This window comes from Crinia signifera, chromosome 3 (genome assembly GCF_055691185.1).
Source record: "Crinia signifera chromosome 3, ASM5569118v1, whole genome shotgun sequence".
Taxonomy (NCBI): domain Eukaryota; kingdom Metazoa; phylum Chordata; class Amphibia; order Anura; family Myobatrachidae; genus Crinia; species Crinia signifera.
This window is the reverse complement of record NC_139219.1, coordinates 336,817,390-336,840,719: the sequence shown is the minus strand read 5'-3', so window position 1 is coordinate 336,840,719 and position 23,330 is coordinate 336,817,390. Positions and strand designations below refer to the sequence as shown.

The following is a 23,330-nucleotide window of genomic DNA, read 5'->3' as shown; positions in this document are numbered from 1 at the left end:
GAAACCATTGAAGCACATTTTAGTGTTTGTACCAATGTATTTCTTTGTTCTTTAATGGATGAACAGTTTTACTAAATCTCTTTTTTAACATAATAAAAAAGATAGAACTGAGCCAAAATATTAATCTCAGTTTTGTATTGGTTTAATCAACAAATAATTATAAAATAACAAAGATAGCAGAGGATGGTTTCGATCCATCAACTTCTGGGTTATGGGCCCAGCACGCTTCCGCTGCGCCACTCTGCTAATCATATACACAGCTTCAGCTCCTGAAAGCTTACCTCTTGACAAGAAAGTACCAATTTGTTTTTTTTTGTTCTTCAACGGAGGAAGAGTTTTACAAAAGATCTCCAGATGTTGGCATTTTACACATATTTCAATAAATCATTTTTAGATCACTAATTTGATACAACTTTAGAGGGGTTTCTGTGGCGCAATCGGTTAGCGCGTTCGGCTGTTAACCGAAAGGTTGGTGGTTCAATCCCACCCAGGGACGTAATCGACTTTTTGGTCACATTTTGGAGAACTAGATGTTGACAAGTTAAAACATTAAATCACCTCTTGTGGTATAGTGTTCCTGATCTTAAGTCACAGAAGCTCCTAAAAGCTTCACTCTTCATCAGAAAGTACCAATGTTTCTCCTCTGTTCTTCAGTAGATAAAGAATCTTACAAAAGCTCTTTAAAATAATGACTATTAAATCTATGTCTAGGAATTTCTTTATGGTACTAACTTGAATCTAGTCTTATTTTGTTGACTTGGAACAATCAGTCAGCACATTTGGTTTCTATCTCAAAGGTTTGTGTTTTAATCCCACCAAGGGATATTTTTGACCTTGTGATCATATTTTGAAGAACCTTAGGTAGACAAGTTAAAACCACCTCTTGTTATGCAGTATAACACATAAAACCACCTCTTGTTATGCAGTATATCTAGACTTCTCTGATACAATTCCTCTTAAAAGTAGTTAATTAGGTAAGTTTTTAGGAAACCATTGAAGCACATTTTAGTGTTTGTACCAATGTGTTTCTTTGTTCTTTAATGGATGAACAGTTTTACTAAAACTCTTTTTTAACATAATAAAAAAGATAGAACTGAGCCAAAATATTAATCTCAGTTTTGTATTGGTTTAATCAACAAATAATTATAAAAAAACAAAGATAGCAGAGGATGGTTTTTATATCCATCGACCTCTGGGTTATGGGCCCAGCACGCTTCCGCTGCGCCACTCTGCTAATCATATAAACAGCTTCAGCTCCTGAAAGCTTACCTCTTGACAAGAAAGTACCAATTTGATTTTTTGTTCTTTAATGGAGGAAGAGTTTTACAAAAGATCTCCAGATGTTGGCCTTTTACACATATTTAAATAAATCATTTTTAGATCACTAATCTGATACAACTTTAGAGGGGTTTCTGTGGCGCAATCGGTTAGCGCGTTCGGCTGTTAACCGAAAGGTTGGTGGTTCAATCCCACCCAGGGACGTAATCGACTTTTTGGTCACATTTTGGAGAACTAGATGTTGACAAGTTAAAACATTAAATCACCTCTTGTGGTATAGTGTTCCTGATCTTAAGTCACAGAAGCTCCTGAAAGCTTCAGTCTTCATCAGAAAGTACCAATGTTTCTCCTCTGTTCTTCAGTAGATAAAGAATCTTACAAAAGCTCTTTAAAATAATGACTATTAAATCTATGTCTAGGAATTTTTTTATGGTACTAACTTGAATCTAGTCTTATTTTGTTGACTTGGAACAATCAGTCAGCACATTTGGTTTCTATCTCAAAGGTTTGTGGTTTAATCCCACCAAGGGATATTTTTGACCTTGTGATCATATTTTGAAGAACTTTAGGTAGACAAGTTAAAACCACCTCTTGTTATGCAGTATAACACATAAAACCACCTCTTGTTATGCAGTATATCTAGACTTCTCTGATACAATTCCTCTTAAAAGTAGTTAATAAGGTAAGTTTTTAGGAAACCATTGAAGCACATTTTAGTGTTTGTACCAATGTGTTTCTTTGTTCTTTAATGGATGAACAGTTTTACTAAATCTCTTTTTTAACATAATAAAAAAGATAGAACTGAGCCAAAATATTAATCTCAGTTTTGTATTGGTTTAATCAACAAATAATTATAAAAAAACAAAGATAGCAGAGGATGGTTTCGATCCATCGACCTCTGGGTTATGGGCCCAGCACGCTTCCGCTGCGCCACTCTGCTAATCATATACACAGCTTCAGCTCCTGAAAGCTTACCTCTTGACAAGAAAGTACCAATTTGTTTTTTTTTGTTCTTCAACGGAGGAAGAGTTTTACAAGAGATCTCCAGATGTTGGCATTTTACACATATTTCAATAAATCATTTTTAGATCACTAATTTGATACTACTTTAGACGGGTCTCTGTGGCGCAATCGGTTAGCGCGTTCGGCTGTTAACCGAAAGGTTGGTGGTTCAATCCCACCCAGGGATGTAATCGACTTTTTGGTCACATTTTGGAGAACTAGATGTTGACAAGTTAAAACATTAAATCACCTCTTGTGGTATAGTGTTCCTGATCTTAAGTCACAGAAGCTCCTGAAAGCTTCACTCTTATTCAGAAAGTACCAATGTTTCTCCTCTGTTCTTCAGTAGATAAAGAATCTTACAAAAGCTCTTTAAAATAATGACTATTAAATCTATGTCTAGGAATTTTTTTATGGTACTAACTTGAATCTAGTCTTATTTTGTTGACTTGGAACAATCAGTCAGCACATTTGGTTTCTATCTCAAAGGTTTGTGGTTTAATCCCACCAAGGGATATTTTTGACCTTGTGATCATATTTTGAAGAACTTTAGGTAGACAAGTTAAAACCACCTCTTGTTATGCAGTATAACACATAAAACCACCTCTTGTTATGCAGTATATCTAGACTTCTCTGATACAATTCCTCTTAAAAGTAGTTAATTAGGTAAGTTTTTAGGAAACCATTGAAGCACATTTTAGTGTTTGTACCAATGTGTTTCTTTGTTCTTTAATGGATGAACAGTTTTACTAAATCTCTTTTTTAACATAATAAAAAAGATAGAACTAAGCCAAAATATTAATCTCAGTTTTGTATTGGTTTAATCAACAAATAATTATAAAAAAACAAAGATAGCAGAGGATGGTTTCGATCCATCGACCTCTGGGTTATGGGCCCAGCACGCTTCCGCTGCGCCACTCTGCTAATCATATACACAGCTTCAGCTCCTGAAAGCTTACCTCTTGACAAGAAAGTACCAATTTGTTTTTTTTTGTTCTTCAACGGAGGAAGAGTTTTACAAAAGATCTCCAGATGTTGGCATTTTACACATATTTCAATAAATCATTTTTAGATCACTAATTTGATACAACTTTAGAGGGGTTTCTGTGGCGCAATCGGTTAGCGCGTTCGGCTGTTAACCGAAAGGTTGGTGGTTCAATCCCACCCAGGGACGTAATCGACTTTTTGGTCACATTTGGGAGAACTAGATGTTGACAAGTTAAAACATTAAATCACCTCTTGTGGTATAGTGTTCCTGATTCAAGTCACAGAAGCTCCTAAAAGCTTCACTCTTCATCAGAAAGTACCAATGTTTCTCCTCTGTTCTTCAGTAGATAAAGAATCTTACAAAAGCTCTTTAAAATAATGACTATTAAATCTATGTCTAGGAATTTCTTTATGGTACTAACTTGAATCTAGTCTTATTTTGTTGACTTGGAACAATCAGTCAGCACATTTGGTTTCTATCTCAAAGGTTTGTGGTTTAATCCCACCAAGGGATATTTTTGACCTTGTGATCATATTTTGAAGAACCTTAGGTAGACAAGTTAAAACCACCTCTTGTTATGCAGTATAACACATAAAACCACCTCTTGTTATGCAGTATATCTAGACTTCTCTGATACAATTCCTCTTAAAAGTAGTTAATTAGGTAAGTTTTTAGGAAACCATTGAAGCACATTTTAGTGTTTGTAACAATGTATTTCTTTGTTCTTTAATGGATGAACAGTTTTACTGAATCTCTTTTTTAACATAATAAAAAAGATAGAACTGAGCCAAAATATTAATCTCAGTTTTGTATTGGTTTAATCAACAAATAATTATAAAAAAACAAAGATAGCAGAGGATGGTTTCGATCCATCGACCTCTGGGTTATGGGCCCAGCACGCTTCCGCTGCGCCACTCTGCTAATCATATACACAGCTTCAGCTCCTGAAAGCTTACCTCTTGACAAGAAAGTACCAATTTGTTTTTTTTTGTTCTTCAACGGAGGAAGAGTTTTACAAGAGATCTCCAGATGTTGGCATTTTACACATATTTCAATAAATCATTTTTAGATCACTAATTTGATACTACTTTAGAGGGGTCTCTGTGGCGCAATCGGTTAGCGCGTTCGGCTGTTAACCGAAAGGTTGGTGGTTCAATCCCACCCAGGGATATAATCGACTTTTTGGTCACATTTTGGAGAACTAGATGTTGACAAGTTAAAACATTAAATCACCTCTTGTGGTATAGTGTTCCTGATCTTAAGTCACAGAAGCTCCTGAAAGCTTCACTCTTCATCAGAAAGTACCAATGTTTCTCCTCTGTTCTTCAGTAGATAAAGAATCTTACAAAAGCTCTTTAAAATAATGACTATTAAATCTATGTCTAGGAATTTTTTTATGGTACTAACTTGAATCTAGTCTTATTTTGTTGACTTGGAACAATCAGTCAGCACATTTGGTTTCTATCTCAAAGGTTTGTGGTTTAATCCCACCAAGGGATATTTTTGACCTTGTGATCATATGTTGAAGAACTTTAGGTAGACAAGTTAAAACCACCTCTTGTTATGCAGTATAACACATAAAACCACCTCTTGTTATGCAGTATATCTAGACTTCTCTGATACAATTCCTCTTAAAAGTAGTTAATTAGGTAAGTTTTTAGGAAACCATTGAAGCACATTTTAGTGTTTGTACCAATGTGTTTTTTTGTTCTTTAATGGATGAACAGTTTTACTAAATCTCTTTTTTAACATAATAAAAAAGATAGAACTAAGCCAAAATATTAATCTCAGTTTTGTATTGGTTTAATCAACAAATAATTATAAAAAAACAAAGATAGCAGAGGATGGTTTCGATCCATCGACCTCTGGGTTATGGGCCCAGCACGCTTCCGCTGCGCCACTCTGCTAATCATATACACAGCTTCAGCTCCTGAAAGCTTACCTCTTGACAAGAAAGTACCAATTTGTTTTTTTTTGTTCTTCAACGGAGGAAGAGTTTTACAAAAGATCTCCAGATGTTGGCATTTTACACATATTTCAATAAATCATTTTTAGATCACTAATTTGATACAACTTTAGAGGGGTTTCTGTGGCGCAATCGGTTAGCGCGTTCGGCTGTTAACCGAAAGGTTGGTGGTTCAATCCCACCCAGGGATGTAATCGACTTTTTGGTCACATTTTGGAGAACTAGATGTTGACAAGTTAAAACATTAAATCACCTCTTGTGGTATAGTGTTCCTGATCTTAAGTCACAGAAGCTCCTGAAAGCTTCACTCTTCATCAGAAAGTACCAATGTTTCTCCTCTGTTCTTCAGTAGATAAAGAATCTTACAAAAGCTCTTTAAAATAATGACTATTAAATCTATGTCTAGGAATTTTTTTATGGTACTAACTTGAATCTAGTCTTATTTTGTTGACTTGGAACAATCAGTCAGCACATTTGGTTTCTATCTCAAAGGTTTGTGGTTTAATCCCACCAAGGGATATTTTTGACCTTGTGATCATATTTTGAAGAACTTTAGGTAGACAAGTTAAAACCACCTCTTGTTATGCAGTATAACACATAAAACCACCTCTTGTTATGCAGTATATCTAGACTTCTCTGATACAATTCCTCTTAAAAGTAGTTAATTAGGTAAGTTTTTAGGAAACCATTGAAGCACATTTTAGTGTTTGTACCAATGTGTTTTTTTGTTCTTTAATGGATGAACAGTTTTACTAAATCTCTTTTTTAACATAATAAAAAAGATAGAACTAAGCCAAAATATTAATCTCAGTTTTGTATTGGTTTAATCAACAAATAATTATAAAAAAACAAAGATAGCAGAGGATGGTTTCGATCCATCGACCTCTGGGTTATGGGCCCAGCACGCTTCCGCTGCGCCACTCTGCTAATCATATACACAGCTTCAGCTCCTGAAAGCTTACCTCTTGACAAGAAAGTACCAATTTGTTTTTTTTTGTTCTTCAACGGAGGAAGAGTTTTACAAAAGATCTCCAGATGTTGGCATTTTACACATATTTCAATAAATCATTTTTAGATCACTAATTTGATACAACTTTAGAGGGGTTTCTGTGGCGAAATCGGTTAGCGCGTTCGGTTGTTAACCGAAAGGTTGGTGGTTCAATCCCACCCAGGGACGTAATCGACTTTTTGGTCACATTTGGGAGAACTAGATGTTGACAAGTTAAAACATTAAATCACCTCTTGTGGTATAGTGTTCCTGATTCAAGTCACAGAAGCTCCTAAAAGCTTCTCCTCTGTTCTTCAGTAGATAAAGAATCTTACAAAAGCTCTTTAAAATAATGACTATTAAATCTATGTCTAGGAATTTCTTTATGGTACTAACTTGAATCTAGTCTTATTTTGTTGACTTGGAACAATCAGTCAGCACATTTGGTTTCTATCTCAAAGGTTTGTGGTTTAATCCCACCAAGGGATATTTTTGACCTTGTGATCATATTTTGAAGAACCTTAGGTAGACAAGTTAAAACCACCTCTTGTTATGCAGTATAACACATAAAACCACCTCTTGTTATGCAGTATATCTAGACTTCTCTGATACAATTCCTCTTAAAAGTAGTTAATTAGGTAAGTTTTTAGGAAACCATTGAAGCACATTTTAGTGTTTGTACCAATGTGTTTCTTTGTTCTTTAATGGATGAACAGTTTTACTAAATCTCTTTTTTAACATAATAAAAAAGATAGAACTAAGCCAAAATATTAATCTCAGTTTTGTATTGGTTTAATCAACAAATAATTATAAAAAAAACAAAGATAGCAGAGGATGGTTTCGATCCATCGACCTCTGGGTTATGGGCCCAGCACGCTTCCGCTGCGCCACTCTGCTAATCATATAAACAGCTTCAGCTCCTGAAAGCTTACCTCTTGACAAGAAAGTACCAATTTGATTTTTTGTTCTTCAATGGAGGAAGAGTTTTACAAAAGATCTCCAGATTTTGGCCTTTTACACATATTTCAATAAATCATTTTTAGATCACTAATTTGATACAACTTTAGAGGGGTCTCTGTGGCGCAATCGGTTAGCGCGTTCGGCTGTTAACTGAAAGGTTGGTGGTTCAATCCCACCCAGGGACGTAATCGACTTTTTGGTCACATTTTGGAGAACTAGATGTTGACAAGTTAAAACATTAAATCACTTCTTGTGGTATAGTGTTCCTGATCTTAAGTCACAGAAGCTCCTGAAAGCTTCACTCTTCATCAGAAAGTACCAATGTTTCTCCTCTGTTCTTCAGTAGATAAAGAATCTTACAAAAGCTCTTTAAAATAATGACTATTAAATCTATGTCTAGGAATTTTTTTATGGTACTAACTTGAATCTAGTCTTATTTTGTTGACTTGGAACAATCAGTCAGCACATTTGGTTTCTATCTCAAAGGTTTGTGGTTTAATCCCACCCAGGGATATTTTTGACCTTGTGATCATATTTTGAAGAACCTTAGGTAGACAAGTTAAAACATAAAACCACCTCTTGTTATGCAGTATATCTAGACTTCTCTGATACAATTCCTCTTAAAAGTAGTTAATTAGGTAAGTTTTTTAGGAAACCATTGAAGCACATTTTAGTGTTTGTACCAATGTGTTTCTTTGTTCTTTAATGGATGAACAGTTTTACTAAATCTCTTTTTTAACATAATAAAAAAGATAGAACTGAGCCAAAATATTAATCTCAGTTTTGTATTGGTTTAATCAACAAATAATTATAAAAAAACAAAGATAGCAGAGGATGGTTTCGATCCATCGACCTCTGGGTTATGGGCCCAGCACGCTTCCGCTGCGCCACTCTGCTAATCATATACACAGTTTCAGCTCCTGAAAGCTTACCTCTTGACAAGAAAGTACCAATTTGTTTTTTTTTGTTCTTCAACGGAGGAAGAGTTTTACAAAAGATCTCCAGATGTTGGCATTTTACACATATTTCAATAAATCATTTTTAGATCACTAATTTGATACAACTTTAGAGGGGTCTCTGTGGCGCGTTCGGCTGTTAACCGAAAGGTTGGTGGTTCAATACCACCCAGGGACGTAATCGACTTTTTGGTCACATTTTGGAGAACTAGATGTTGACAAGTTAAAACATTAAATCACCTCTTGTGGTATAGTGTTCCTGATCTTAAGTCACAGAAGCTCCTGAAAGCTTCACTCTTCATCAGAAAGTACCAATGTTTCTCCTCTGTTCTTCAGTAGATAAAGAATCTTACAAAAGCTCTTTAAAATAATGACTATTAAATCTATGTCTAGGAATTTTTTTATGGTACTAACTTGAATCTAGTCTTATTTTGTTGACTTGGAACAATCAGTCAGCACATTTGGTTTCTATCTCAAAGGTTTGTGGTTTAATCCCACCAAGGGATATTTTTGACCTTGTGATCATATTTTGAAGAACCTTAGGTAGACAAGTTAAAACCACCTCTTGTTATGCAGTATAACACATAAAACCACCTCTTGTTATGCAGTATATCTAGACTTCTCTGATACAATTCCTCTTAAAAGTAGTTAATTAGGTAAGTTTTTAGGAAACCATTGAAGCACATTTTAGTGTTTGTACCAATGTGTTTCTTTGTTCTTTAATGGATGAACAGTTTTACTAAATCTCTTTTTTAACATAATAAAAAAGATAGAACTGAGCCAAAATATTAATCTCAGTTTTGTATTGGTTTAATCAACAAATAATTATAAAAAAACAAAGATAGCAGAGGATGGTTTCGATCCATCGACCTCTGGGTTATGGGCCCAGCACGCTTCCGCTGCGCCACTCTGCTAATCATATACACAGCTTCAGCTCCTGAAAGCTTACCTCTTGACAAGAAAGTACCAATTTGTTTTTTTTTGTTCTTCAACGGAGGAAGAGTTTTACAAAAGATCTCCAGATGTTGGCATTTTACACATATTTCAATAAATCATTTTTAGATCACTAATTTGATACTACTTTAGAGGGGTCTCTGTGGCGCAATCAGTTAGCGCGTTCGTCTGTTAACCGAAAGGTTGGTGGTTCAATCGCACCCAGGGACGTAATCGACTTTTTGGTCACATTTTGGAGAACTAGATGTTGACAAGTTAAAACATTAAATCACCTCTTGTGGTATAGTGTTCCTGATCTTAAGTCACAGAAGCTCCTGAAAGCTTCACTCTTCATCAGAACGTACCAATGTTTCTCCTCTGTTCTTCAGTAGATAAAGAATCTTACAAAAGCTCTTTAAGATAATGACTATTAAATCTATGTCTAGGAATTTTTTTATGGTACTAACTTGAATCTAGTCTTATTTTGTTGACTTGGAACAATCAGTCAGCACATTTGGTTTCTATCTCAAAGGTTTGTGGTTTAATCCCACCCAGGGATATTTTTGACCTTGTGATCATATTTTGAAGAACCTTAGGTAGACAAGTTAAAACATAAAACCACCTCTTGTTATGCAGTATATCTAGACTTCTCTGATACAATTCCTCTTAAAAGTAGTTAATTAGGTAAGTTTTTAGGAAACCATTGAAGCACATTTTAGTGTTTGTACCAATGTGTTTCTTTGTTCTTTAATGGATGAACAGTTTTACTAAATCTCTTTTTTAACATAATAAAAAAGATAGAACTGAGCCAAAATATTAATCTCAGTTTTGTATTGGTTTAATTAACAAATAATTATAAAAAATCAAAGATAGCAGAGGATGGTTTCGATCCATCGACCTCTGGGTTATGGGCCCAGAACGCTTCCGCTGCGCCACTCTGCTAATCATATAAACATCTTCAGCTCCTGAAAGCTTACCTCTTGACAAGAAAGTACCAATTTGATTTTTTGTTCTTCAATGGAGGAAGAGTTTTACAAAAGATCTCCAGATGTTGGCCTTTTACACATATTTCAATAAATCATTTTTAGATCACTAATTTGATACAACTTTAGAGGGGTCTCTGTGGCGCAATCGGTTAGCGCGTTCGGTTGTTAACTGAAAGGTTGGTGGTTCAATCCCACCCAGGGACGTAATCGACTTTTTGGTCACATTTTGGAGAACTAGATGTTGACAAGTTAAAACATTAAATCACCTCTTGTGGTATAGTGTTCCTGATCTTAAGTCACAGAAGCTCCTGAAAGCTTCACTCTTCATCAGAAAGTACCAATGTTTCTCCTCTGTTCTTCAGTAGATAAAGAATCTTACAAAAGCTCTTTAAAATAATGACTATTAAATCTATGTCTAGGAATTTTTTTATGGTACTAACTTGAATCTAGTCTTATTTTGTTGACTTGGAACAAACAGTCAGCACATTTGGTTTCTATCTCAAAGGTTTGTGGTTTAATCCCACCCAGGGATATTTTTGACCTTGTGATCATATTTTGAAGAACCTTAGGTAGACAAGTTAAAACATAAAACCACCTCTTGTTATGCAGTATATCTAGACTTCTCTGATACAATTCCTCTTAAAAGTAGTTAATTAGGTAAGTTTTTTAGGAAACCATTGAAGCACATTTTAGTGTTTGTACCAATGTGTTTCTTTGTTCTTTAATGGATGAACAGTTTTACTAAATCTCTTTTTTAACATAATAAAAAAGATAGAACTGAGCCAAAATATTAATCTCAGTTTTGTATTGGTTTAATCAACAAATAATTATAAAAAAAACAAAGATAGCAGAGGATGGTTTCGATCCATCGACCTCTGGGTTATGGGCCCAGCACGCTTCCGCTGCGCCACTCTGCTAATCATATAAAGAGCTTCAGCTCCTGAAAGCTTACCTCTTGACAAGAAAGTACCAATTTGTTTTTTTGTTCTTCAATGGAGGAAGAGTTTTACAAAAGATCTCCAGATGTTGGCCTTTTACACATAGTTCAATAAATCATTTTTAGATCACTAATTTGATACAACTTTAGAGGGGTCTCTGTGGCGCGTTCGGCTGTTAACCGAAAGGTTGGTGGTTCAATACCACCCAGGGACGTAATCGACTTTTTGGTCACATTTTGGAGAACTAGATGTTGACAAGTTAAAACATTAAATCACCTCTTGTGGTATAGTGTTCCTGATCTTAAGTCACAGAAGCTCCTGAAAGCTTCACTCTTCATCAGAAAGTACCAATGTTTCTCCTCTGTTCTTCAGTAGATAAAGAATCTTACAAAAGCTCTTTAAAATAATGACTATTAAATCTATGTCTAGGAATTTTTTTATGGTACTAACTTGAATCTAGTCTTATTTTGTTGACTTGGAACAATCAGTCAGCACATTTGGTTTCTATCTCAAAGGTTTGTGGTTTAATCCCACCAAGGGATATTTTTGACCTTGTGATCATATTTTGAAGAACCTTAGGTAGACAAGTTAAAACCACCTCTTGTTATGCAGTATAACACATAAAACCACCTCTTGTTATGCAGTATATCTAGACTTCTCTGATACAATTCCTCTTAAAAGTAGTTAATTAGGTAAGTTTTTAGGAAACCATTGAAGCACATTTTAGTGTTTGTACCAATGTGTTTCTTTGTTCTTTAATGGATGAACAGTTTTACTAAATCTCTTTTTTAACATAATAAAAAAGATAGAACTGAGCCAAAATATTAATCTCAGTTTTGTATTGGTTTAATCAACAAATAATTATAAAAAAAACAAAGATAGCAGAGGATGGTTTCGATCCATCGACCTCTGGGTTAAGGGCCCAGCACGCTACCGCTGCGCCACTCTGCTAATCATATAAACAGCTTCAGCTCCTGAAAGCTTACCTCTTGACAAGAAAGTACCAATTTGATTTTTTGTTCTTCAATGGAGGAAGAGTTTTACAAAAGATCTCCAGATGTTGGCCTTTTACACATATTTCAATAAATCATTTTTAGATCACTAATTTGATACAACTTTAGAGGGGTCTCTGTGGCGCAATCGGTTAGCGCGTTCGGCTGTTAACCGAAAGGTTGGTGGTTCAATCCCACCCAGGGACGTAATCGACTTTTTGGTCACATTTTGGAGAACTAGATGTTGACAAGTTAAAACATTAAATCACCTCTTGTGGTATAGTGTTCCTGATCTTAAGTCACAGAAGCTCCTGAAAGCTTCACTCTTCATCAGAAAGTACCAATGTTTCTCCTCTGTTCTTCAGTAGATAAAGAATCTTACAAAAGCTCTTTAAAATAATGACTATTAAATCTATGTCTAGGAATTTTTTTATGGTACTAACTTGAATCTAGTCTTATTTTGTTGACTTGGAACAATCAGTCAGCACATTTGGTTTCTATCTCAAAGGTTTGTGGTTTAATCCCACCAAGGGATATTTTTGACCTTGTGATCATATTTTGAAGAACCTTAGGTAGACAAGTTAAAACATAAAACCACCTCTTGTTATGCAGTATATCTAGACTTCTCTGATACAATTCCTCTTAAAAGTAGTTAATTAGGTAAGTTTTTAGGAAACCATTGAAGCACATTTTAGTGTTTGTACCAATGTGTTTCTTTGTTCTTTAATGGATGAACAGTTTTACTAAATCTCTTTTTTAACATAATAAAAAAGATAGAACTGAGCCAAAATATTAATCTCAGTTTTGTATTGGTTTAATCAACAATTAATTATAAAAAAACAAAGATTGCAGAGGATGGTTTCGATCCATCGACCTCTGGGTTATGGGCCCAGCACGCTTCCGCTGCGCCACTCTGCTAATCATATACACAGCTTCTGCTCCTGAAAGCTTACCTCTTGACAAGAAAGTACCAATTTGATTTTTTGTTCTTCAATGGAGGAAGAGTTTTACAAAAGATCTCCAGATGTTGGCCTTTTACACATATTTCAATAAATCATTTTTAGATCACTAATTTGATACAACTTTAGAGGGGTCTCTGTGGCGAAATCGGTTAGCGCGTTCGGCTCTTAACCGAAAGGTTGGTGGTTCAATCCCACCCAGGGACGTAATCGACTTTTTGGTCACATTTTGGAGAACTAGATGTTGACAAGTTAAAACATTAAATCACCTCTTGTGGTATAGTGTTCCTGATCTTAAGTCACAGAAGCTCCTGAAAGCTTCACTCTTCATCAGAAAGTACCAATGTTTCTCCTTTGTTCTTCAGTAGATAAAGAATCTTACAAAAGCTCTTTAAAATAATGACTATTAAATCTATGTCTAGGAATTTTTTTATGGTACTAACTTGAATCTAGTCTTATTTTGTTGACTTGGAACAAACAGTCAGCACATTTGGTTTCTATCTCAAAGGTTTGTGGTTTAATCCCACCCAGGGATATTTTTGACCTTGTGATCATATTTTGAAGAACCTTAGGTAGACAAGTTAAAACATAAAACCACCTCTTGTTATGCAGTATATCTAGACTTCTCTGATACAATTCCTCTTAAAAGTAGTTAATTAGGTAAGTTTTTTAGGAAACCATTGAAGCACATTTTAGTGTTTGTACCAATGTGTTTCTTTGTTCTTTAATGGATGAACAGTTTTACTAAATCTCTTTTTTAACATAATAAAAAAGATAGAACTGAGCCAAAATATTAATCTCAGTTTTGTATTGGTTTAATCAACAAATAATTATAAAAAAAAACAAAGATAGCAGAGGATGGTTTCGATCCATCGACCTCTGGGTTATGGGCCCAGCACGCTTCCGCTGCGCCACTCTGCTAATCATATAAAGAGCTTCAGCTCCTGAAAGCTTACCTCTTGACAAGAAAGTACCAATTTGATTTTTTGTTCTTCAATGGAGGAAGAGTTTTACAAAAGATCTCCAGATGTTGGCCTTTTACACATATTTCAATAAATCATTTTTAGATCACTAATTTGATACAACTTTAGAGGGGTCTCTGTGGCGAAATCGGTTAGCGCGTTGGGCTGTTAACCGAAAGGTTGGTGGTTCAATCCCACCCAGGGACGTAATCGACTTTTTGGTCACATTTTGGAGAACTAGATGTTGACAAGTTAAAACATTAAATCACCTCTTGTGGTATAGTGTTCCTGATCTTAAGTCACAGAAGCTCCTGAAAGCTTCACTCTTCATCAGAAAGTACCAATGTTTCTCCTCTGTTCTTCAGTAGATAAAGAATCTTACAAAAACTCTTTAAAATAATGACTATTAAATCTATGTCTAGGAATTTTTTATGGTACTAACTTGAATCTAGTCTTATTTTGTTGACTTGGAACAAACAGTCAGCACATTTGGTTTCTATCTCAAAGGTTTGTGGTTTAATCCCACCCAGGGATATTTTTGACCTTGTGATCATATTTTGAAGAACCTTAGGTAGACAAGTTAAAACATAAAACCACCTCTTGTTATGCAGTATATCTAGACTTCTCTGATACAATTCCTCTTAAAAGTAGTTAATTAGGTAAGTTTTTAGGAAACCATTGAAGCACATTTTAGTGTTTGTACCAATGTGTTTCTTTGTTCTTTAATGGATGAACAGTTTTACTAAATCTCTTTTTTAACATAATAAAAAAGATAGAACTGAGCCAAAATATTAATCTCAGTTTTGTATTGGTTTAATCAACAAATAATTATAAAAAAACAAAGATAGCAGAGGATGGTTTCGATCCATCGACCTCTGGGTTATGGGCCCAGCACGCTTCCGCTGCGCCACTCTGCTAATCATATACACAGCTTCAGCTCCTGAAAGCTTACCTCTTGACAAGAACGTACCAATTTGTTTTTTTTTGTTCTTCAACGGAGGAAGAGTTTTACAAAAGATCTCCAGATGTTGGCATTTTACACATATTTCAATAAATCATTTTTAGATCACTAATTTGATACAACTTTAGAGGGGTCTCTGTGGCGCGTTCGGCTGTTAACCGAAAGGTTGGTGGTTCAATCCCACCCAGGGACGTAATCAACTTTTTGGTCACATTTTGGAGAACTAGATGTTGACAAGTTAAAACATTAAATCACCTCTTGTGGTATAGTGTTCCTGATCTTAAGTCACAGAAGCTCCTGAAAGCTTCACTCTTCATCAGAAAGTACCAATGTTTCTCCTCTGTTCTTCAGAAGATAAAGAATCTTACAAAAGCTCTTTAAAATAATGACTATTAAATCTATGTCTAGGAATTTTTTTATGGTACTTACTTGAATCTAGTCTTATTTTGTTGACTTGGAACAAACAGTCAGCACATTTGGTTTCTATCTCAAAGGTTTGTGGTTTAATCCCACCCAGGGATATTTTTGACCGTGTGATCATATTTTGAAGAACCTTAGGTAGACAAGTTAAAACATAAAACCACCTCTTGTTATGCAGTATATCTGGACTTCTCTGATACAATTCCTCTTAAAAGTAGTTAATTAGGTAAGTTTTTAGGAAACCATTGAAGCACATTTTAGTGTTTGTACCAATGTGTTTCTTTGTTCTTTAATGGATGAACAGTTTTACTAAATCTCTTTTTTAACATAATAAAAAAGATAGAACTGAGCCAAAATATTAATCTCAGTTTTGTATTGGTTTAATCAACAAATAATTATAAAAAAACAAAGATAGCAGAGGATGGTTTCGATCCATCGACCTCTGGGTTATGGGCCCAGCACGCTTCCGCTGCGCCACTCTGCTAATCATATAAACAGTTTCAGCTCCTGAAAGCTTACCTCTTGACAAGAAAGTACCAATTTGTTTTTTTGTTCTTCAATGGAGGAAGATTTTTACAAAAGATCTCCAGATGTTGGCCTTTTACACATATTTCAATAAATCATTTTTAGATCACTAATTTGAGACAACTTTAGAGGGGTCTCTGTGGCGCAATCGGTTAGCGCGTTCGGCTGTTAACCGAAAGGTTGGTGGTTCAATCCCACCCAGTGACGTAATCAACTTTTTGGTCACATTTTGGAGAACTAGATGTTGACAAGTTAAAACATTAAATCACCTCTTGTGGTATAGTGTTCCTGATCTTAAGTCACAGAAGCTCCTGAAAGCTTCACTCTTCATCAGAAAGTACCAATGTTTCTCCTTTGTTCTTCAGTAGATAAAGAATCTTACAAAAGCTCTTTAAAATAATGACTATTAAATCTATGTCTAGGAATTTTTTTATGGTACTAACTTGAATCTAGTCTTATTTTGTTGACTTGGAACAAACAGTCAGCACATTTGGTTTCTATCTCAAAGGTTTGTGGTTTAATCCCACCCAGGGATATTTTTGACCTTGTGATCATATTTTGAAGAACCTTAGGTAGACAAGTTAAAACATAAAACCACCTCTTGTTATGCAGTATATCTAGACTTCTCTGAAACAATTCCTCTTAAAAGTAGTTAATTAGGTAAGTTTTTAGGAAACCATTGAAGCACATTTTAGTGTTTGTACCAATGTGTTTCTTTGTTCTTTAATGGATGAACAGTTTTACTAAATCTCTTTTTTAACATAATAAAAAAGATAGAACTGAGCCAAAATATTAATCTCAGTTTTGTATTGGTTTAATCAACAAATAATTATAAAAAAACAAAGATAGCAGAGGATGGTTTCGATCCATCGACCTCTGGGTTATGGACCCAGCACGCTTCCGCTGCACCACTCTGCTAATCATATAAACAGCTTCAGCTCCTGAAAGCTTACCTCTTGACAAGAAAGTACCAATTTGTTTTTTTGTTCTTCAATGGAGGAAGAGTTTTACAAAAGATCTCCAGATGTTGGCCTTTTACACATATTTCAATAAATCATTTTTAGATCACTAATTTGATACAACTTTAGAGGGGTCTCTGTGGCGCAATCGGTTAGCGCGTTCGGCTGTTAACCGAAAGGTTGGTGGTTCAATCGCACCCAGGGACGTAATCAACTTTTGGTACTCTTTACCTAGAACGGCGCCCGCGATTGAAATCGCGGACGTCGGGGGTAAAAATCGCGGTCATCGCGGGCATCGCGGGTAAATCGGGATGGCCGCGATGCCCGCGATCACCGCGATTTTCCCATAGGGAACAATGTTAAAACGGCAGATTGACCGCGATTTTACTATTAAATGCCTCAATGGACCCGATTTGGGGCCAAATAGGCCAAATTAACCCTTAAATGGCCCCCCAAATTTTTAACGCCACCCCACGATCCACGCCAACCCGAAGCGTGGCGAGCGCAGCGAGCCCGCGAGGGGCGGCGGTACGCGTCCTCCGACCTTTTCATGCCCTACTATCCACTAGGGCGTGGTGTGAGAATATAATAGTGTGGCGAGCGCAGCGAGCCACCGAGCCCGAAGCGTGGCGAGCGCAGCGAGCCCCGCGAGGGGACGCGGATACCTTCACAGGTAGACGCGTCCCCTCGCGGGCTTCACAGGTGCAGTACAATTCCTCTTAAAAGTAGTTAATTAGGTAAGTTTTTTAGGAAACCATTGAAGCACATTTTAGTGTTTGTACCAATGTGTTTCTTTGTTCTTTAATGGATGAACAGTTTTACTAAATCTCTTTTTTAACATAATAAAAAAGATAGAACTGAGCCAAAATATTAATCTCAGTTTTGTATTGGTTTAATCAACAAATAATTATAAAAAAACAAAGATAGCAGAGGATGGTTTCGATCCATCGACCTCTGGGTTATGGGCCCAGCACGCTTCCGCTGCGCCACTCTGCTAATCATATAAACAGCTTCAGCTCCTGAAAGCTTACCTCTTGACAAGAAAGTACCACTTTGTTTTTTTGTTCTTCAATGGAAGAAGAGTTTTACAAAAGATCTCCAGATGTTGGCCTTTTACACATATTTCAATAAATCATTTTTAGATCACTAATTTGATACAACTTTAGAGGGGTCTCTGTGGCGCAATCGGTTAGCGCGTTCGGCTGTTAACCGAAAGGTTGGTGGTTCAATCCCACCCAGGGACGTAATCGACTTTTTGGTCACATTTTGGAGAACTAGATGTTGACGAGTTAAAACATTAAATCACCTCTTGTGGTATAGTGTTCCTGATCTTAAGTCACAGAAGCTCCTGAAAGCTTCACTCTTCATCAGAAAGTACCAATGTTTCTCCTCTGTTCTTCAGTAGATAAAGAATCTTACAAAAGCTCTTTAAAATAATGACTATTAAATCTATGTCTAGGAATTTTTTTATGGTACTAACTTGAATCTAGTCTTATTTTGTTGACTTGGAACAATCAGTCATTACATTTGGTTTCTATCTCAAAGGTTTGTGGTTTAATCCCACCCAGGGATATTTTTGACCGTGTGATCATATTTTGAAGAACCTTAGGTAGACAAGTTAAAACATAAAACCACCTCTTGTTATGCACTATATATAGACTTCTCTGATACAATTCCTCTTAAAAGTAGTTAATTACGTAAGTTTTTAGGAAACCATTGAAGCACATTTTAGTGTTTGTACCAATGTGTTTCTTTGTTCTTTAATGGATGAACAGTTTTACTAAATCTCTTTTTTAACATAATAAAAAAGATAGAACTGAGCCAAAATATTAATCTCAGTTTTGTATTGGTTTAATCAACAAATAATTATAAAAAAACAAAGATAGCAGAGGATGGTTTCGATCCATCGACCTCTGGGTTATGGGCCCAGCACGCTTCCGCTGCGCCACTCTGCTAATCATATAAGCAGCTTCAGCTCCTGAAAGCTTACCTCTTGACAAGAAAGTACCAATTTGTTTTTTTGTTCTTCAATGGAGGAAGAGTTTTACAAAAGATCTCCAGATGTTGGCCTTTTACACATATTTCAATAAATCATTTTTAGATCACTAATTTGATACAACTTTAGAGGGGTCTCTGTGGCGCGTTCGGCTGTTAACCGAAAGGTTGGTGGTTCAATCCCACCCAGGGACGTAATCGACTTTTTGGTCACATTTTGGAGAACTAGATGTTGACAAGTTAAAACATTAAATCACCTCTTGTGGTATAGTGTTCCTGATCTTAAGTCACAGAAGCTCCTGAAAGCTTCACTCTTCATCAGAAAGTACCAATGTTTCTCCTCTGTTCTTCAGTAGATAAAGAATCTTACAAAAGCTCTTTAAAATAATGACTATTAAATCTATGTCTAGGAATTTTTTTATGGTACTAACTTGAATCTAGTCTTATTTTGTTGACTTGGAACAATCAGTCAGCACATTTGGTTTCTATCTCAAAGATTTGTGGTTTAATCCCACCCAGGGATATTTTTGACCGTGTGATCATATTTTGAAGAACCTTAGGTAGACAAGTTAAAACATAAAACCACCTCTTGTTATGCAGTATATCTAGAGTTCTCTGATACAATTCCTCTTAAAAGTAGTTAATTAGGTAAGTTTTTTAGGAAACCATTGAAGCACATTTTAGTGTTTGTACCAATGTGTTTCTTTGTTCTTTAATGGATGAACAGTTTTACTAACATAATAAAAAAGATAGAACTGAGCCAAAATATTAATCTCAGTTTTGTATTGGTTTAATCAACAAATAATTATAAAAAAACAAAGATAGCAGAGGATGGTTTCGATCCATCGACCTCTGGGTTATGGGCCCAGCACGCTTCCGCTGCGCCACTCTGCTAATCATATAAACAGCTTCAGCTCCTGAAAGCTTACCTCTTGACAAGAAAGTACCAATTTGTTTTTTTGTTCTTCAATGGAAGAAGAGTTTTACAAAAGATCTCCAGATGTTGGCCTTTTACACATATTTCAATAAATCATTTTTAGATCACCAATTTGATACAACTTTAGAGGGGTCTCTGTGGCGCAATCGGTTAGCGCGTTCGGCTGTTAACCGAAAGGTTGGTGGTTCAATCCCACCCAGGGACGTAATCGACTTTTTGGTCACATTTTGGAGAACTAGATGTTGACGAGTTAAAACATTAAATCACCTCTTGTGGTATAGTGTTCCTGATCTTAAGTCACAGAAGCTCCTGAAAGCTTCACTCTTCATCAGAAAGTACCAATGTTTCTCCTCTGTTCTTCAGTAGATAAAGAATCTTACAAAAGCTCTTTAAAATAATGACTATTAAATCTATGTCTAGGAATTTTTTTATGGTACTAACTTGAATCTAGTCTTATTTTGTTGACTTGGAACAATCAGTCAGCACATTTGGTTTCTATCTCAAAGGTTTGTGGTTTAATCCCACCCAGGGATATTTTTGATCTTTACTAAATCTCTTTTTTAACATAATAAAAAAGATAGAACTGAGCCAAAATATTAATCTCAGTTTTGTATTGGTTTAATCAACAAATAATTATAAAAAAACAAAGATAGCAGAGGATGTTTTCGATCCATCGACCTCTGGGTTATGGGCCCAGCACGCTTCCGCTGCGCCACTCTGCTAATCATATAAACAGCTTCAGCTCCTGAAAGCTTACCTCTTGACAAGAAAGTAGCAATTTGTTTTTTTGTTCTTCAATGGAGGAAGAGTTTTACAAAAGATCTCCAGATGTTGGCCTTTTACACATATTTCAATAAATCATTTTTAGATCACTAATTTGATACAACTTTAGAGGGGTCTCTGTGGCGCAATCGGTTAGCGCGTTCGGCTGTTAATCGAAAGGTTGGTGGTTCAATCCCACCCAGGGACGTAATCGACTTTTTGGTCACATTTTGGAGAACTAGATGTTGACAAGTTAAAACATTAAATCACCTCTGCTGTTTCAACCTGGATGTCATCTCGCCACCTCAAACTTAAAATCACCTCTGCTGTTTCAACCTGGATGTCATCTCGCCACCTCAAACTTAATATCTCAAAAACAGAATTAATTATATTTCCGCCAATAAATAGTAGTTACCAACCTGATATCTCTATCGCTGTTGAGAAGATGACAATCACTCCTACCTCTCAAGCTCGCTGCCTAGGTGTTATCCTTGACTCAGAACTTTCCTTTGTACCCCACATTCAATCTGTCTCAAAATCATGCCACATGCACCTAAAAAACATATTTAAAATTCGCCCTTACCTTACACAAGACACTGCAAAAACTCTAATCCATGCTCTCATCATCTCACGCATTGATTATTGCAATAGTCTCCTTATTGGCCTTCCCCAATACAGACTCTCACCACTACAGTCCATTATGAATGCAGCTGCAAGGCTAATCTTCCTAGCCAGACGTTCATCGTCTGCAAAGCTACTCTGTCAGTCACTTCATTGGTTACCTGTATTCTACCGTATTCAATACAAAATTCTTTTACTTACACACAAAGCCATAAACCAAACTACACCAACATACATATCTTCTCTTATCTCAAAATATCATCCAACACGACCTCTACGCTCCTCCCAAGATCTGCGTCTCTCATCCACACTCATTACCCGTTCCCATTCCCGACTGCAGGACTTTCTTCGGGCTGCACCCACTCTGTGGAATGCCCTCCCAAGCACAATAAGACTCTCCTCCAGTCTCCAAACCTATAAGCGTTCCCTGAAGACTCATCTCTTCAGGCAAGCTTATCAAATTCCAGAACCAGTCATAGAACCTTGCATTCTGGTGGAATCGATGCAATAAAGAATACAGTATATATCCTTATGTATCAGTGCCTATTTCCCTATAGATTGTAAGCTTGCGAGCAGGGCCCTCCTACATTTTGACTGTCTGTAAATACCCTGTTTTGTTGTATCACTGTCTGCTATTGTAAAGCGCAACGGAATATGCTGCGCTATATAAGAAACTGTTAATAAATAAATAAATAAATATAGTGTTCCTGATCTTAAAGCACAGAAGCTCCTGAAAGCTTCACTCTTCTTTAGAAAGTACCAATGTTTCTCCTCTGTTCTTCAGTAGATAACATTTTAGTGTTTGTACCAATGTGTTTCTTTGTTCTTTAATGGATGAACAGTTTTACTAAATCTCTTTTTTAACATAATAAAAAAGATAGAACTGAGACAAAATATTAATCTCAGTTTTGTATTGGTTTAATCAACAAATAATTATAAAAAAACAAAGATAGCAGAGGATGGTTTCGATCCATCGACCTCTGGGTTATGGGCCCAGCACGCTTCCGCTGCGCCACTCTGCTAATCATATAAACAGCTTCAGCTCCTGAAAGCTTACCTCTTGACAAGAAAGTACCACTTTGTTTTTTTGTTCTTCAATGGAAGAAGAGTTTTACAAAAGATCTCCAGATGTTGGCCTTTTACACATATTTTAATAAATCATTTTTAGATCACTAATTTGATACAACTTTAGAGGGGTCTCTGTGGCGCAATCGGTTAGCGCGTTCGGCTGTTAACCGAAAGGTTGGTGGTTCAATCCCACCCAGGGACGTAATCGACTTTTTGGTCACATTTTGGAGAACTAGATGTTGACAAGTTAAAACATTAAATCACCTCTTGTGGTATAGTGTTCCTGATCTTAAGTCACAGAAGCTCCTGAAAGCTTCACTCTTCATCAGAAAGTACCAATGTTTCTCCTCTGTTCTTCAGTAGATAAAGAATCTTACAAAAGCTCTTTAAAATAATGACTATTAAATCTATGTCTAGGAATTTTTTTATGGTACTAACTTGAATCTAGTCTTATTTTGTTGACTTGGAACAATCAGTCAGCACATTTGGTTTCTATCTCAAAGGTTTGTGGTTTAATCCCACCCAGGGATATTTTTGACCGTGTGATCATATTTTGAAGAACCTTAGGTAGACAAGTTAAAACATAAAACCACCTCTTGTTATGCAGTATATCTAGACTTCTCTGATACAATTCCTCTTAAAAGTAGTTAATTACGTAAGTTTTTAGGAAACCATTGAAGCACATTTTAGTGTTTGTACCAATGTGTTTCTTTGTTCTTTAATGGATGAACAGTTTTACTAAATCTCTTTTTTAACATAATAAAAAAGATAGAACTGAGCCAAAATATTAATCTCAGTTTTGTATTGGTTTAATCAACAAATAATTATAAAAAAACAAAGATAGCAGAGGATGGTTTCGATCCATCGACCTCTGGGTTATGGGCACAGCACGCTTCCGCTGCGCCACTCTGCTAATCATATAAACAGCTTCAGCTCCTGAAAGCTTACCTCTTGACAAGAAATTACCACTTTGTTTTTTTGTTCTTCAATGGAAGAAGAGTTTTACAAAAGATCTCCAGATGTTGGCCTTTTACACATATTTTAATAAATCATTTTTAGATCACTAATTTGATACAACTTTAGAGGGGTCTCTGTGGCGCAATCGGTTAGCGCGTTCGGCTGTTAACCGAAAGGTTGGTGGTTCAATCCCACCCAGGGACGTAATCGACTTTTT

The 23,330-nt window shown here is 35.9% G+C and overlaps 12 non-coding genes across 12 annotated transcripts; all 12 read left to right on the top strand.

Moving 5' to 3' along the window:
- The first annotated feature begins 422 nt into the window (after window positions 1-422).
- Window positions 423-496, top strand: TRNAN-GUU (transfer RNA asparagine (anticodon GUU)). Its single transcript has one exon. It is a non-coding gene; the product is annotated as a tRNA-Asn (tRNA).
- A 912-nt stretch (window positions 497-1,408) lies between these two features.
- Window positions 1,409-1,482, top strand: TRNAN-GUU (transfer RNA asparagine (anticodon GUU)). The gene has a single exon. It is a non-coding gene; the product is annotated as a tRNA-Asn (tRNA).
- Window positions 1,483-2,394: 912 nt separating this feature from the next.
- Window positions 2,395-2,468, top strand: TRNAN-GUU (transfer RNA asparagine (anticodon GUU)). The gene has a single exon. It is a non-coding gene; the product is annotated as a tRNA-Asn (tRNA).
- Window positions 2,469-3,380: 912 nt separating this feature from the next.
- TRNAN-GUU (transfer RNA asparagine (anticodon GUU)) lies at window positions 3,381-3,454 on the top strand. Its single transcript has one exon. It is a non-coding gene; the product is annotated as a tRNA-Asn (tRNA).
- Window positions 3,455-4,365: 911 nt separating this feature from the next.
- On the top strand, window positions 4,366-4,439 carry TRNAN-GUU (transfer RNA asparagine (anticodon GUU)). The gene has a single exon. It is a non-coding gene; the product is annotated as a tRNA-Asn (tRNA).
- A 2,854-nt stretch (window positions 4,440-7,293) lies between these two features.
- TRNAN-GUU (transfer RNA asparagine (anticodon GUU)) lies at window positions 7,294-7,367 on the top strand. Its single transcript has one exon. It is a non-coding gene; the product is annotated as a tRNA-Asn (tRNA).
- Window positions 7,368-12,120: 4,753 nt separating this feature from the next.
- On the top strand, window positions 12,121-12,194 carry TRNAN-GUU (transfer RNA asparagine (anticodon GUU)). Its single transcript has one exon. It is a non-coding gene; the product is annotated as a tRNA-Asn (tRNA).
- A 5,749-nt stretch (window positions 12,195-17,943) lies between these two features.
- TRNAN-GUU (transfer RNA asparagine (anticodon GUU)) lies at window positions 17,944-18,017 on the top strand. Its single transcript has one exon. It is a non-coding gene; the product is annotated as a tRNA-Asn (tRNA).
- Window positions 18,018-19,836: 1,819 nt separating this feature from the next.
- Window positions 19,837-19,910, top strand: TRNAN-GUU (transfer RNA asparagine (anticodon GUU)). The gene has a single exon. It is a non-coding gene; the product is annotated as a tRNA-Asn (tRNA).
- Window positions 19,911-20,601: 691 nt separating this feature from the next.
- Window positions 20,602-20,675, top strand: TRNAN-GUU (transfer RNA asparagine (anticodon GUU)). Its single transcript has one exon. It is a non-coding gene; the product is annotated as a tRNA-Asn (tRNA).
- Window positions 20,676-22,284: 1,609 nt separating this feature from the next.
- TRNAN-GUU (transfer RNA asparagine (anticodon GUU)) lies at window positions 22,285-22,358 on the top strand. The gene has a single exon. It is a non-coding gene; the product is annotated as a tRNA-Asn (tRNA).
- An 885-nt stretch (window positions 22,359-23,243) lies between these two features.
- Window positions 23,244-23,317, top strand: TRNAN-GUU (transfer RNA asparagine (anticodon GUU)). The gene has a single exon. It is a non-coding gene; the product is annotated as a tRNA-Asn (tRNA).
- Window positions 23,318-23,330: the final 13 nt, after the last annotated feature.